This window comes from Cervus elaphus, chromosome 30, assembly GCF_910594005.1.
Source record: "Cervus elaphus chromosome 30, mCerEla1.1, whole genome shotgun sequence".
NCBI classification, from domain to species: Eukaryota; Metazoa; Chordata; class Mammalia; order Artiodactyla; family Cervidae; genus Cervus; species Cervus elaphus.
The window spans coordinates 31,098,908-31,111,422 of record NC_057844.1 but is presented as its reverse complement, the minus strand read 5'-3'; the positions used below and the strand labels follow the sequence as shown (position 1 = coordinate 31,111,422).

Genomic DNA, 12,515 nt, shown 5'->3' with positions numbered 1-12,515 from the left:
TGGGTCGGGAAGATCCACTGAAGGGATAGGCTACCCACTCCAGTATTCTTGGGCTTCCCTTGTGGTTCAGCTGGTAAAGAATCCACCTGCAATGCAGGAGAGCTGGGTTTGATCCCTGGGTTGGGAAGACCCCCTGGAGAAGGGAAAGGTTACCCACTCCAGTATTCTGACCTGGAGAATTCCATGGATTGTATAGTCCATGGGGTTGCAAAGAGTCGGACATGACTGAGCAACTTGCACTTTCACTTTTCCCAGAATTCCAGAGATGTTACACTCATAGCATAGGCTCTGAAAAGAGAATACCTGGATCTGAATCCTGGTTCCACCTGTCACCAAGATATTGCTTAATTTCTCATGTTTCAGTCTCCTTATTTGTAAAATGGGGCTAATAATTCCTAGCTCATAGCACTGTAGGGAAATCCTACTGAATGAATGTGTGTGAAGCACCTGGGATAGGGCCCGCCTGGACACTGAATACTAGGATAAACTATTTACATTGAAAACAACAAAAACTACACAAGGCGGCTAATCAACCTAGGTTCCAAAAGGACTGTGTTAATAAGACTGAAATCTAAGCAATGTTCCAATACATCTGATGTTACTTGTGCGTTTTTTAAAAACCTATTACTTGAAGTATCTGATTTATTACACTAAGTTCATCAGAGAAAAATAAAATACCTCTGAGGTACAAAACTGTAACACAAATCAGGACTGAACTTGTGTTTATTATTTATAACTATACTATGTCATTTCACAGTAGTCATGGTTCTTGGGTAACCAAACAAATTGCTTAGGAAGCTATTCTGCCAGTTTCTTGGTAGGTCTAACTTTGCTGTTTAGTTGCTCAGTCATGTCCGACTCTTTGCGACTCCATTGACTGTAGCCTGCCAGGTCCCTCTGTCCATGGGATTTCCCAGGAGAGAATACTGGAGTGGGTTACCAATTCCTTCTCCAAAGTCTAACTTTAAAACTCTTAAGTAAGAGATGGTGTTATTATTGCTTTGCAGATATTAAATTTTACCTTGAACTTGGAGAGTCAATCCTTTCCAAAAAGATCATGCTAATTTCTTTGGTTGAATTTTCTACCATTTTCTATTGTGTATCTTTTATTCATTGAATATGTATTCCACAGTTAGCAAAGTTTAGTACGCCAATAAAAAAACTTTTAGTTGCTCTGTATTTCTCTAATACAAGGCCATAATAAAAACTCTTCAAACTTCCAGTTTATATTAGTATTGTATACTGATTTTGTAAACAAATACATGTTATGAATTTACTGCACATAAATCCCCCAAATAGAATCATTAACAGTGCCTCTCAAGGAATTTAAATGAAATTAAGAGTATTTTATAAATAGTTGCCAGGTGATTGCAACTGGTCCTCTACAGTCTTATTAAATTACTTAAATTAGAAGATCTAGAAATCTGATCTCCTTTAGGACTGTTGAGAAATAGTGTTGATGTTCTTAATTTTGATATAATTAATACCATCACTGGAATACACTACCTCGGTAGAATACATGTGGCAGATAAAATAGCTTATAAGCTAGCAGAGCCCTAACTCAGTAAGTCAATAACCTTACACAAATGTGATTTCTGAAGAGCAAAAAAAAAAAAGTGTACATTTTGTGAAGTACAGTTATTTGTACTTTAAAATTTGTAAAGTACAGTTAGAGACTCATTTTTACTTATTTTTGACAGATGACTGGAGAGTAAATAAAATTAAAAGTATAAGGTTTTAAAGTATAAGGATTTAAAAAAAAAATCATAAACATATATATAGATGTTATTATCTTTATGTATATACTTCCAAACCTAGAAACAGGATAAAACAAAGTACTAGCTGGAGAAGGGAAAAGCTTTAAAAAAAAAAAAAAAAAAAGACAGTTGAGATCTTTTGTAAGATCAGAAAGATATTAAGCATTCCTACAAATCTCAAATATTATTCAATAAACTCAAACTCCTCCTTCTTTGACTCTACTGAAATAAAGTACTCTGATTTAAGTGAATTTTTGTTTTGCTTTCACTTTAGGGGAACTACTGAATTAAAATTAGCAAAGTATTTCTAGTCATTGGTGCTCCATATTAGACTCCACAGAATCCCCAAAGATGACGACTGCATTTTAAAAAGCAAAAATGTACACTCCAGTGTTCCCAGCAGCACTATTCACAATAGCCAAGACACAGAAATGACCTGCAAGTCTATCACCAGAAGAATGGATAAAGAAGACGTGGTGTATGTATATGTGTGCGGGGATTTCATAGTAGACTGAGATGGCCACTTGAACTATTCCAGGAAGACTTCAGTGTACAGCTAGTGGTTCTACTTGAGATTTCAGATATGACTCATAAAAATAAAAAAATAATAATAAGCTTACATCTGCACTCTGTAGTATAAACAACCTAAGAATGAGCCCATCTCCACTTTAGAATATAGATATTTAGGGAGAATGTTTTCCCAGTTTTCTGTCTTCATTGGCAGCCTGTCCAAAATCCCACAGGAGTGAGGCAGGCAGGGCTCTGGGAAGTCTAAGAGCTGTCTGCCTGCTTCCTCGGCCAGCTGGGAATCTGACAGAACCACCAAGAGGCTAGATGTCTCAGTCTCTTAGTAAACCTGTCTTTCTCTGGGTGTGAAGAGTTAAACACGGAACACCTCTTAGTAAACCCTGCATCAAAGCACAAACTCAGTGGCTGCTACTGAACCAACAACCCTCCCACCAGGTAACAGAGAGACTCACCTGGGCAGGATTAAAAAGGATCAACTTCAGAGCAGAAAGCAAGTATTATTAACGCTTGTCCAGATTATATATAATAGCAAAGCAAAATATTTTGACAGAGAAGGTTAAGAAAAGGTAGATATGGACACAGAAACTGAAAAACTGCAGTGACTTCAAAAAAAAGTGGACATGCTGAATTTTTCTAACACTTCAATATGGAAGAAAACTCTATGAATTATAATGAAAACAATGTTTTGACTACAGTAAAATATCTGACAATGAGTTAAAATCCATGCAACCTTCACCAAATTACACAAAATGAACTTTAATTGGTCCTTATCCAATCGCCCCTGCAATCTCTGCTGTTGCCCACTGCTACTCTTGCTTAGGTTTTTCCTTGGATGGCTTTCCTCAGAGTCAAACTTTAAAAAACAATTTTTCACCATAACTTCGTTCCTTTTCTCATTTAAAAAATTATGCTACCTCTAACTAGAGGCACTATATACTTTTGGGCTGCTCTCTCATCTCTTAGTGAATTCATCTAATGTCATTTAGGTATTTTTTCTTCAATTTAATGCCCACATTAATTTATATTTTTAGCCTTCTCTCTTCTTTTCTGAGGGCTATTCCACATTCTTACTTAATTCTTATTTCACATTAGGAAAGGCCAAAGATGACTTCCAGGCCCCTATACCATTTGCTCTTTCTAAAAGAACTCCATTAGCTTGATTACATGTCTTTCTATGTCATGTAGACTAAAATCCAAAAAGTTAAAAGAAAGGTGATGACAGTGTACACAATGACAGTAGCAAAAAATGCTGACAGTGAGAGAACAAAAATTACAAAAAGTAAAACCAAAAGCTGAGCAGTTTGGGACCATCTGAAATACAAGCCAAAAAAAATTTAGAGAGCTCTTTGGTCCAGTGAGAGAAATAATTATGTAAACTATATAACTGCACTTGAGAGAGATAGTTATGTAAACTATATAACCACACTGTCCAATACCACCTGTAACTATTCATATTTAAATTCATTAAATAAAATTTAAAATTCCGTTCTTCAGTCACACACCACTTTCCAAGTGCTCAACAGCCACGTGCAGCCAGTGGCTACTCTACAGGACAGCACAAATACAGAATATTACGATCACTGCAGAATGTCCCACTGGACAAAGCTGCAGCGCTGGCTCAACACTCACCTGGCATTCTCTATACAACAGGCGCGGTGCTATTATAATAGTTCCTATTATATAGGAACAGGGGTATAGAGAGATGAGGAAGATAAAGCTTCTCTCTGCCCTCAGAGAGTACACAGTCTGTCTAGTGGACAAACAAAAATACTGACAAGTGCTCAGTTCAGTTCAGTTCAGTCGCTCAGTCGTGTCCGACTCTTTGCAACCCCATGAACCGCAGCACGCCAGGCCTCCCTGTCCATCACCAACTCCCGGAGTTTACTCAAACTCATGCCCATCGAGTTGGTGATGCCATCCAGCCATCTCATCCTCTGTCGCCCCCTTCTCCTCCTGCCCCCAATCCCTCCCAGCATCAGGGCCTTTTCCAATGAGTCAACCCTTCGCATGAGGTGGCCAAAGTATTGGAGTTTCAGCTTCAGCATCAGTCCTTCCAATGAACACCCAGGACTTTATTTCCTTCAGGATGGACTGGCTGGATCTCCTTGCAGTCCAAGGGACTCTCAAGAGTCTTCTCCAACACCACAATCCAAAAGCATCAATTTTTCGGCGCTCAGCTTTCTTCACAGTCCAACTCTCACATCCATACATGACCACTGGAAAAACCATAGCCTGAGTAGAGGTAATAATGTGGATGAGAGAAGGACTGACTGAGAAGCTCAGCTCTTGGAACTCCAGACTAATCAGCTGGAACTGCAATCCTTTCACCTTAGTTTCCTGTGGACCGGACCTTGTTCCTTGGCTGTTATGATGGTACAACAGGTAACGCTGAGACTCATCATTACCTAGCAACTGTGGGCTCACTGGAACCAGAGATGCTGAAACCTGAACAGGAAGTGTGTTAGCTCTGTCCCTCTGGACTTGGTGCTTCAACTTGCTGGCAGCCCTGGAAGGAGAAGGCCGTGCTGCCACTCTTTTTCCCCTTGGTCCTTTCCAGGGCAACAGCTGTGCCTCCACTGTCCCTTTGGTTTGGACCTCCTAGCATGTGCTATACTTAGAATGACCAAGCTCCTGACCAAGTAGTTAAGGCATTACCAAGGAATTAACACTGCCACGAAGCACAAGTCTTCAGTGCAAATAAAGCAAGAAGGGAGGGGGGAGGTGCCCCAAGGCAGAAAGGGTAGGCTAAGCAAGGATGAGAGAAGCAGGAATGTTGACTGAGGGTCTGTGGGCCAGCAGAGAGTTCATTATAGCCCCCCACAGGGCACACACAGCGGGCAACTGTAGCAGATGAGGCTGGATCGGAGCCCAGATGCCAAGAGCTTTAATGCCACCACCTAAAGAGCTGGGCGTGGACTGGCCAACCATAATTAGGTAGAAGAGCTAAACAACGAGATCTCTGTAATGAGATCTGTGTTTTCAAAAGACAAACCTGGGGAAAGGGTGAAAGGCAGATAAACAGAAGTGGGGGGGGGTGGATAAAGGGGGATGATATCTGGATGAAAACATGGCTGAATGCAGTGGAGATAAAGAACAGGAAATTCATTCAAAAGACACTGTGTGTGTGTGCTGACATCAGAGAAAACTAACTGGCTCCGACTACCGACAGGGTCTATCTGGCACACCGGCAGGCGACAAATGTTTGCTGCACAATTAGTGAGGAATTAGTGTCATCACGCAGATGACACAGAAGGGCAGGGAACAAAAACCATGAGAAACACAAAAATTTAAGGGAAGGACTGACAGTGAAAGAAACTGAAAAGGAACAAGGAAATCAAACAAGGACATATCCTACTGCCTGGCATGTGATCCCCCAAGACACTGGATGGCCCGCAATGCCCTCAGACCCCTTCCCAACGGTCTCCCCTGATCACCCTATGTAAAACTGGGCAACACAGCAACTCTCCCTCAACACTCTCCAAACCCTCTCCCTTATTCTTCCCTGGAGAAAAAAATACCACCACCTCACATACTATGTATTTTACTTATTTATTGTGTTTAATGTCTATCTCCCTCACTCACTGCTGTACACCAGAGCCTAAAAATGTGCCTGGCATAAGCACATGCTCAACAAATACATACTGATTAACTAAAGAACGAAAAGAAAGAAACAGAGCAGGATTATTACCCATAGACAAGTAAGCATGGAAGTACAGTGATAGCTAACATGGAAATTGTATCGATTACATTGAGTGCTAAAGGTAAAAATCTATGTAATAGTCCTTTAAGTACAAAAGGCTCAAAGACCATTTTCTTCAAATATATGTTTTTATATATATCAAATATATGCATTTAATAGTAACACAGGCTTTCTATTTCATCACAAATAATGAGAGAGATTTTATGGCTTGAAAAACCACTCATAATACTTGGTAGCTACACTGCAAATCCACCACTTCAAGTATTTAAATCTTATTAATATTTCTTCAGCTTCCATTACAAATTTCTAATTTCCTTTCTGAAATTTTGGTTATTTTAAAATGTTAAGCAAATGCAAGAAGCTAAAGTTGAAATACCAGAATATAAGTATAATCACAGTCATTAGCTTTGAGATATAATGAAGATGATATAACATTAAAATGGTGAAAAGTTAGAAATGCAAAAATATCCAAGAACACAAAACGGGCCCACCTAGCTGGCTGGCTTCGGGAAAGTGACAAAATATCATTAATTCTCACCTTCCTCATCAGTAAAATGCAGCTAACACGAGCACCTACCTACCTGGTAAGCTTGTTCTGAGAGGTTTTTTTTTTTTTTTTTTTTTTTAGGATTAAGTCTGTTTCAAGTCATTAGCTTAGCACAGTGCCTACAATATAATTACTTCTTAAGCCCACAAATACTTATGAAAAACCTACTATATAAAAGGCATCATACTTACTGGCCACAGTGGCCAATGAAAGAGATATACCTACCCTAACAGAATTGTTGACAATTAAAACAAATCTAAAGACAAACTAATGAATTACTAAGTGTGACAAGTGCCACAGAGGGAGCCCATGGGGTTCTGAGTCAGAAATGGAGAGATGAGGGAATTCAATTTTAGATGTGAACAGAAAGAGTACCTCTGAGGACAGGAAGCAAGACAGCACTGCCCACAGATGTAGGGTACAGAAGGACACTGAGGAGGATTTCAGGCTCAGCCCAGGTGTGGGAAAGAGACTGTGACCTGTCTGAGAGGACCCAGGATAACTGAAGCATAGGAAGTCAAAGGAGATAAGATTATAGAGACAGGCAAGAGCCAGATGATGCAGGACTCTGAAGGGCCACTTTAAGGATCTGTGATTTTATTCTATGGGAATTTATTCCTCAATGGAAAGCTGCTGAAGTTTTCCATTTTTTTTTTTTTTTTCCAGAAGGAAAGATGATCCAATTTACGTCTCACAAAAATCACTTACGCTATTTCTGGAAAATGCATCACAGGGGAACGTAAACAGAAGCAGAATAATTAGCTCCAAGACTAATGCTGTGTCCAGGAAAGAGCAATGGTACTTGCAATGCGGTGGTGGCATGGAGAACAGGAGTTGATGGATTCCAGATGCAGTTTGAGATGGATTGAATTTGGGGGATGAGGGAAAGGGAGAGATCAGAGATGACTCCTAGATGTCTGACTTAAGCAACTGCCTGGCTGATGGTGCCATGGTAAGTAACACAGTTAAGTACTGAATTAATTTTAGCTACTCATAGCTACTATCAGGATAGAAGAGAGAGAGGGAAAAAAAAAAACTTGGTAATCTTAGAGCCAAAAGGGAGGCAGGGGAACTAACGCACACAAAGGGCAATTAGGTCAAGCCATGAGGAAGAGCAATATCAGACCAAAGTCCTCACTGAAAGCAACTACAAAAGTGACATAAGATACCAAACAAACAAACTGAGCTATCTGAATGCACACAGAAAACCACCGAGAGAGCCAGGACATCACATGCCGAGAGAAGGGACACACACGGATGGCCCCTGTTTTCCCCTTGAGGCATCTGCCAGTTACCAGTACAGGGCATCCAGGCCAGGCAGAACAGGAGCCGGGAGCTTGTGGCAGTCCCGCTGGGATGGGAAGGCAGAAACTGGACTTTTGTGCTACACCAGAGGAGCCAGGATTGAGGATCCCAGATAAAAAGGAACTGCGAAGGAAATGGCAACCCACTCCAGTGTTCTTGCCTTGAGAATCCCAGGGACGGGGGAGCCCAGTGGGCTGCTGTCTATGGGGTCGCACAGAGTCGGACACGACTGAAGCGACTTAGCAGCAGCAGCAGCAAAGAACGAGCCCAACATCCTGCTCAGTGTTTGCCCTCCAGGAATGTGCTGAATCATAAACAACATGGACTGAAATGCAGAAAAGCTCCTCAAAAAGATGTTGCAGAAGATAAAAAAGCTAAGCAGAGCTTTTATCAGCCTCATCATATTTAAAATTCAGGGCTTGCCAAGGAAGAAGAATCTTGGTAAACACTTTAAACTTTTAAATGAGACCTCAGAAGAGCTATGTGTTAGAAGGCTATCTGAATTTCCTGATCACCCTGAATTCAGGCTTATTTCTTATTAATCACTAATGAATCAAAGTGATCAATGTTTACCTAACTACCTGCCAGAGAATATTAGTATTTTTTATCTGAAGAAAGATAACATCATTCAGACCCACTATAATGTTTCATCACAATGTTATTAAAACATTACCAGGCATATTGGGAAAAAGGATCAAATGATCAAAAGCTAGACAACAGAAATGGACTCATGGATGATGGGGATAGTATCACAGTTATCAGACAGAAACACTGCAACAATGTTTACATACTCAAGAAAAATAGGTAAAACGTGAGAATTTGAATCTGTATAAGTTTTAGGACTGAAAATACAAAAACTGAAATTAAGAACTTAATAATTGGGTATAACTGGATACTGGACAGAGAAGATAAGTGAACTTGAAGACAGTTCAGCAAAAACATCGAAATAGATACACAGAGGGGGAAAAAAGAATGAAAACTGAAATGACCCACCACACATGCATTTGTAGTCCCAGAAAGAAAGAACTGAATAGAAACAGTACTTGAAGAACCCTAGCTTACAGAGAGGGTGTGGAGAAAAAGGAACCCTCCTACACTGTGGGTGGGAGTGTAAACTGGTGGGAGTGTAAGCTGGTGTAGTCACTGTGGAAAACACTATTGAAGTCTCTCAAAAAGCTAAAAATAAAATTACCATACAATCCAATCAGTCCATCCTAAAGGAAATCAGTCCAGAATATTCATTGGAAGGACTGATTCTGAAGCTGAGACTCTGGCCACCTGATGTGAAGAACTGACTCATTTGAAAAGACCCTGATGCTGGGAAAGGTTGAAGGTGGGAGGAGAAGGGGATGACAAAGGATGAGATGGTTGGATGGCATCACCGACTCAGTGGACATGAGTTTGAGTAAACTCCAGGAGTTGGTGATGGCCAGGGAGGCCTGGTGTGCTGCAGTCCATGGGGTCGCAAAGAGTCGGACAGGACTGAGCAATGGAACTGAAGTGAACAGAATGTTCACAGCAGCACTTTTCACAATAGCCAAGACATGGAAACAACCGAAATGTCGATCAACAAATGAATGGATAAAGAAGATATGGTACATATATACAATTGAATACTATTGGGCCACAAAAAAGAACAAAATAATGCCATTTGCAGCAACATGGATGCAACTAGAGATTTTCACACTAAGTGAAGGAAGTCAGAAAGAGAAAGATAAATACCGTATTAATACCATTAGTATATGGAATCTAAGATATGCCACAAATGAACCCATCTATGAAACAGAAACAGAATCAAGCACATAGACTAGACTAGCGGTTGTCAAGGGGAAAGGGGTGGGAGAGGCTTGGATCAGGAGTTAGAGATCAGCAGATGAAAAGTGGTATATATAGAAAGGACAAACAACAAGTTCCTACTGTATAGCATAGGGAATTACATTCAATATTCTGTGATAAAGCATAATGGAAAATATGAAAAAGAATGCATATACATGTATCAATATAACTGAGTCATTCTGCTACAAAGCAGTAATTAACACATTTTAATTCAACTATATTTCAATAAAAAATAAATTTAAAAAAGAATTCCAGCTTAGAAAATTCACAAAATGACAAAAATAGCAAGCCATAGACTCAAAATGCTCTACAAATTCCACGCATAAAGAATACAATAATAGCTATGGACAAGCACATAGTTAGTAAAACTGCTAAAAACCAAAGACAAAGATAAAATCTTGAAAATAGCCTAAACACATTAAGTTCAACAGAAGTTAAACAGAAAACACATTAACTTCAAAGGAAAAATAGTAAGACCACAAGTTGACTTAATAAAAACAGTGGGAGCCAGAAATTATAAAATAACTTAAAGGTGCTAAAGGAAGAGACCCTTTAAAGATGAAGGTAAATAAACACACTTCCAGGCAAACAAAACTAGTTATTAATAGAAGACCTGCAAGACAAGAAATCTGAAAATTGACTCTGTGAAAGTCAATAGAGCAAGAAGCAGCACAAATTACCAACAATCAGATTTTAAAAGCACATTTCATTACAAATACTACAAACATCAAAAAGATAATAAAGAGATATTGTAAAAAAAAAAAAAAAAAAAAAAAAAACAAAACTTAAGCCACATTGGAAAATTTAGAAAATAGATAAACACCTTGAAAAGCAAAACTTGTCAAATTGACAAAAAAGTAATAGAAAACATGTATAGTCCTACATGAATTGAAGAAACAGAATCAATAATCTCCACCCCCCTCCCCAACGAAAACTCCAAATTCCTTCACCAGTGAACTCCTCCAAACATTTATGGATGCAATAAAATCAATTTTCACAAACTCAGAAAATAAACATTTCTCAGGTCATTTTACGAAGTCAGAATAACCCTGATAGCTAAATGTGTCAAAGACTTTACAAGAAATTAAAAATCACTAGTCAATCTTTTTCATGAACAAAACTGAAAACAATGTAAATGAAATATATTGTAGCATATTAAGAAGATAATTCATAATGAAAAAGTTAGGTTTATCCAGAAAATCAAGGATGCTTCAAAATTAGTGAGATGTGTATCCCTACCTCACCCCAGTTGTTAGCACATATCTAAACATACAGCCGCTACATTCCTAAGAATTTTATCCTAAGAAAGTAATCAGACAAGGCACAGAGACATACTCTAAGATAGGCATTACAACATTGTTTTTAATAACTTTTAAATGCTTTATGAATATGGAATAGCGAAACAATTTTTGTACGTCACTCAGAATCAGTTCAAAATTATAACATGGTTCTATACTTATTTGTATGGATAGTTGTTAATGATATATGACTAAATGAATAAAGCAGGAACATTTCTATGGCAAAAACACTAACTTTATAAGAGTAAACAAAATCAAACATCTGTCTTGACAGAGCATTTTGTCTAGACATAATGAATTGCCATGTTGATTTATGTTCATAAATACGATATAATGCCTAACTTAAGATAATTTTCCTCAACAGAAAGAACATTTTCTTTTCAAAACCTAGTTATAGAAGACTGCCCATGTATATATTTTATTTAGACCATAAAAAAAATGCTGCTAGGCTGTAATCAATCAACAGAGAATCTGCATCATACATAAGCAGATATTAGTAGGAAGACAAAAACAAAACACCCTGAAAGCACTAAATCAACCTATGTGTCTGTCACATATATAATGCAACCACTCCAGTGTTCTTGCCTGGAGAATCCCAGGGATGGGGGAGCCCGGTGGGCTTCCATCTATGGGGTCGCACAGAGTCGGACACGACTGAAGTGACTTAGCAGCAGCAGCAGCAGCAGTCTTTGAATTCAAAGTGTAAGTTTATAGGAAAAAAATTCTATTGTATAATATATATACAAGAGGACTCAAAGCTCCAACAAGTTTAAAGAAAATTCCCTTGAATTTAAGCAGTGAGTAAGAAAAGCGTGTTACTCGCTGCTGAGTCGTGTCCTACTCTTTTCGATCCCACGGACTTTAGCTCACCAGCCTCCTCTGTCCATGGAATTTTCCAGGCAAGAACACTGAAGTGGGTTGCCATTTCCTTCTCCAGAGGATCTTCCCAAACCAGGGATTGAACCTGGGTCTCCTGCATTGCAGGCAGACTCTTTACCATCTGAGTCACCAGGGAAAAACCCACCTGCATTACAATCACTCCAACCCATAGGTTACACAGCATTCTGCAAAGATACCTGGAGCAAGGTGTTGGGAGGAGATCCAGGTACTCTGCTGAACAGAGGGCCTGAGGGGTTAGCACTGTCTGCTCAGGTACACAGGGGAAAAGCATGGGGTGTTTATCACTATTGCCATGAAACCCAAATTCCTACCCTCGCTCTGTATTTTCCTAACTATGTGATTCCAAAGAAGATCCTTACCCTCTCTGAACCTAGGCTGAGAGAAAGTAAAAATAGCTCTGCTGACAACCACTCTGTGACAGACAGACAAGGCCGGTAGAAGACCAACAGGTAATAAACTCTCCCAGGGCCGCACTACAGCTCCACAATGACTGACGAGCTCCGTCAGCCCGCTTCCTTTTTCCTGCCTCCTAAACAAAGACAGCTGAAAGATCCAACTACCAACCCACTTCCACTCTGTCTGCAGCATTCTACCCTGTGCTAGTCTCCTCTCCCCCGGCTCCCTCATCAGCATCATGAGGCAAA

At 39.5% G+C, this 12,515-nt stretch overlaps 1 protein-coding gene across 2 annotated transcripts in view; it reads right to left on the bottom strand.

Moving 5' to 3' along the window:
* UBL3 (ubiquitin like 3) overlaps positions 1 to 12,515 on the bottom strand; it is a 47,624-nt gene that overhangs the window by 27,843 nt on the left and 7,266 nt on the right. The window contains exons 1-2 of one of the 2 annotated variants that reach the window (XM_043891829.1): positions 6,720 to 6,723; positions 460 to 470 (exon numbers count right to left, since the gene is read on the bottom strand). The exons of the other annotated variant lie outside the window; for it this stretch is intronic. The gene's annotated coding sequence lies outside the window, so the exon portion shown is untranslated. Of the gene's footprint in view, positions 1 to 459; positions 471 to 6,719; positions 6,724 to 12,515 lie in introns of those variants that run through there. 2 annotated transcript variants of the gene reach the window in all.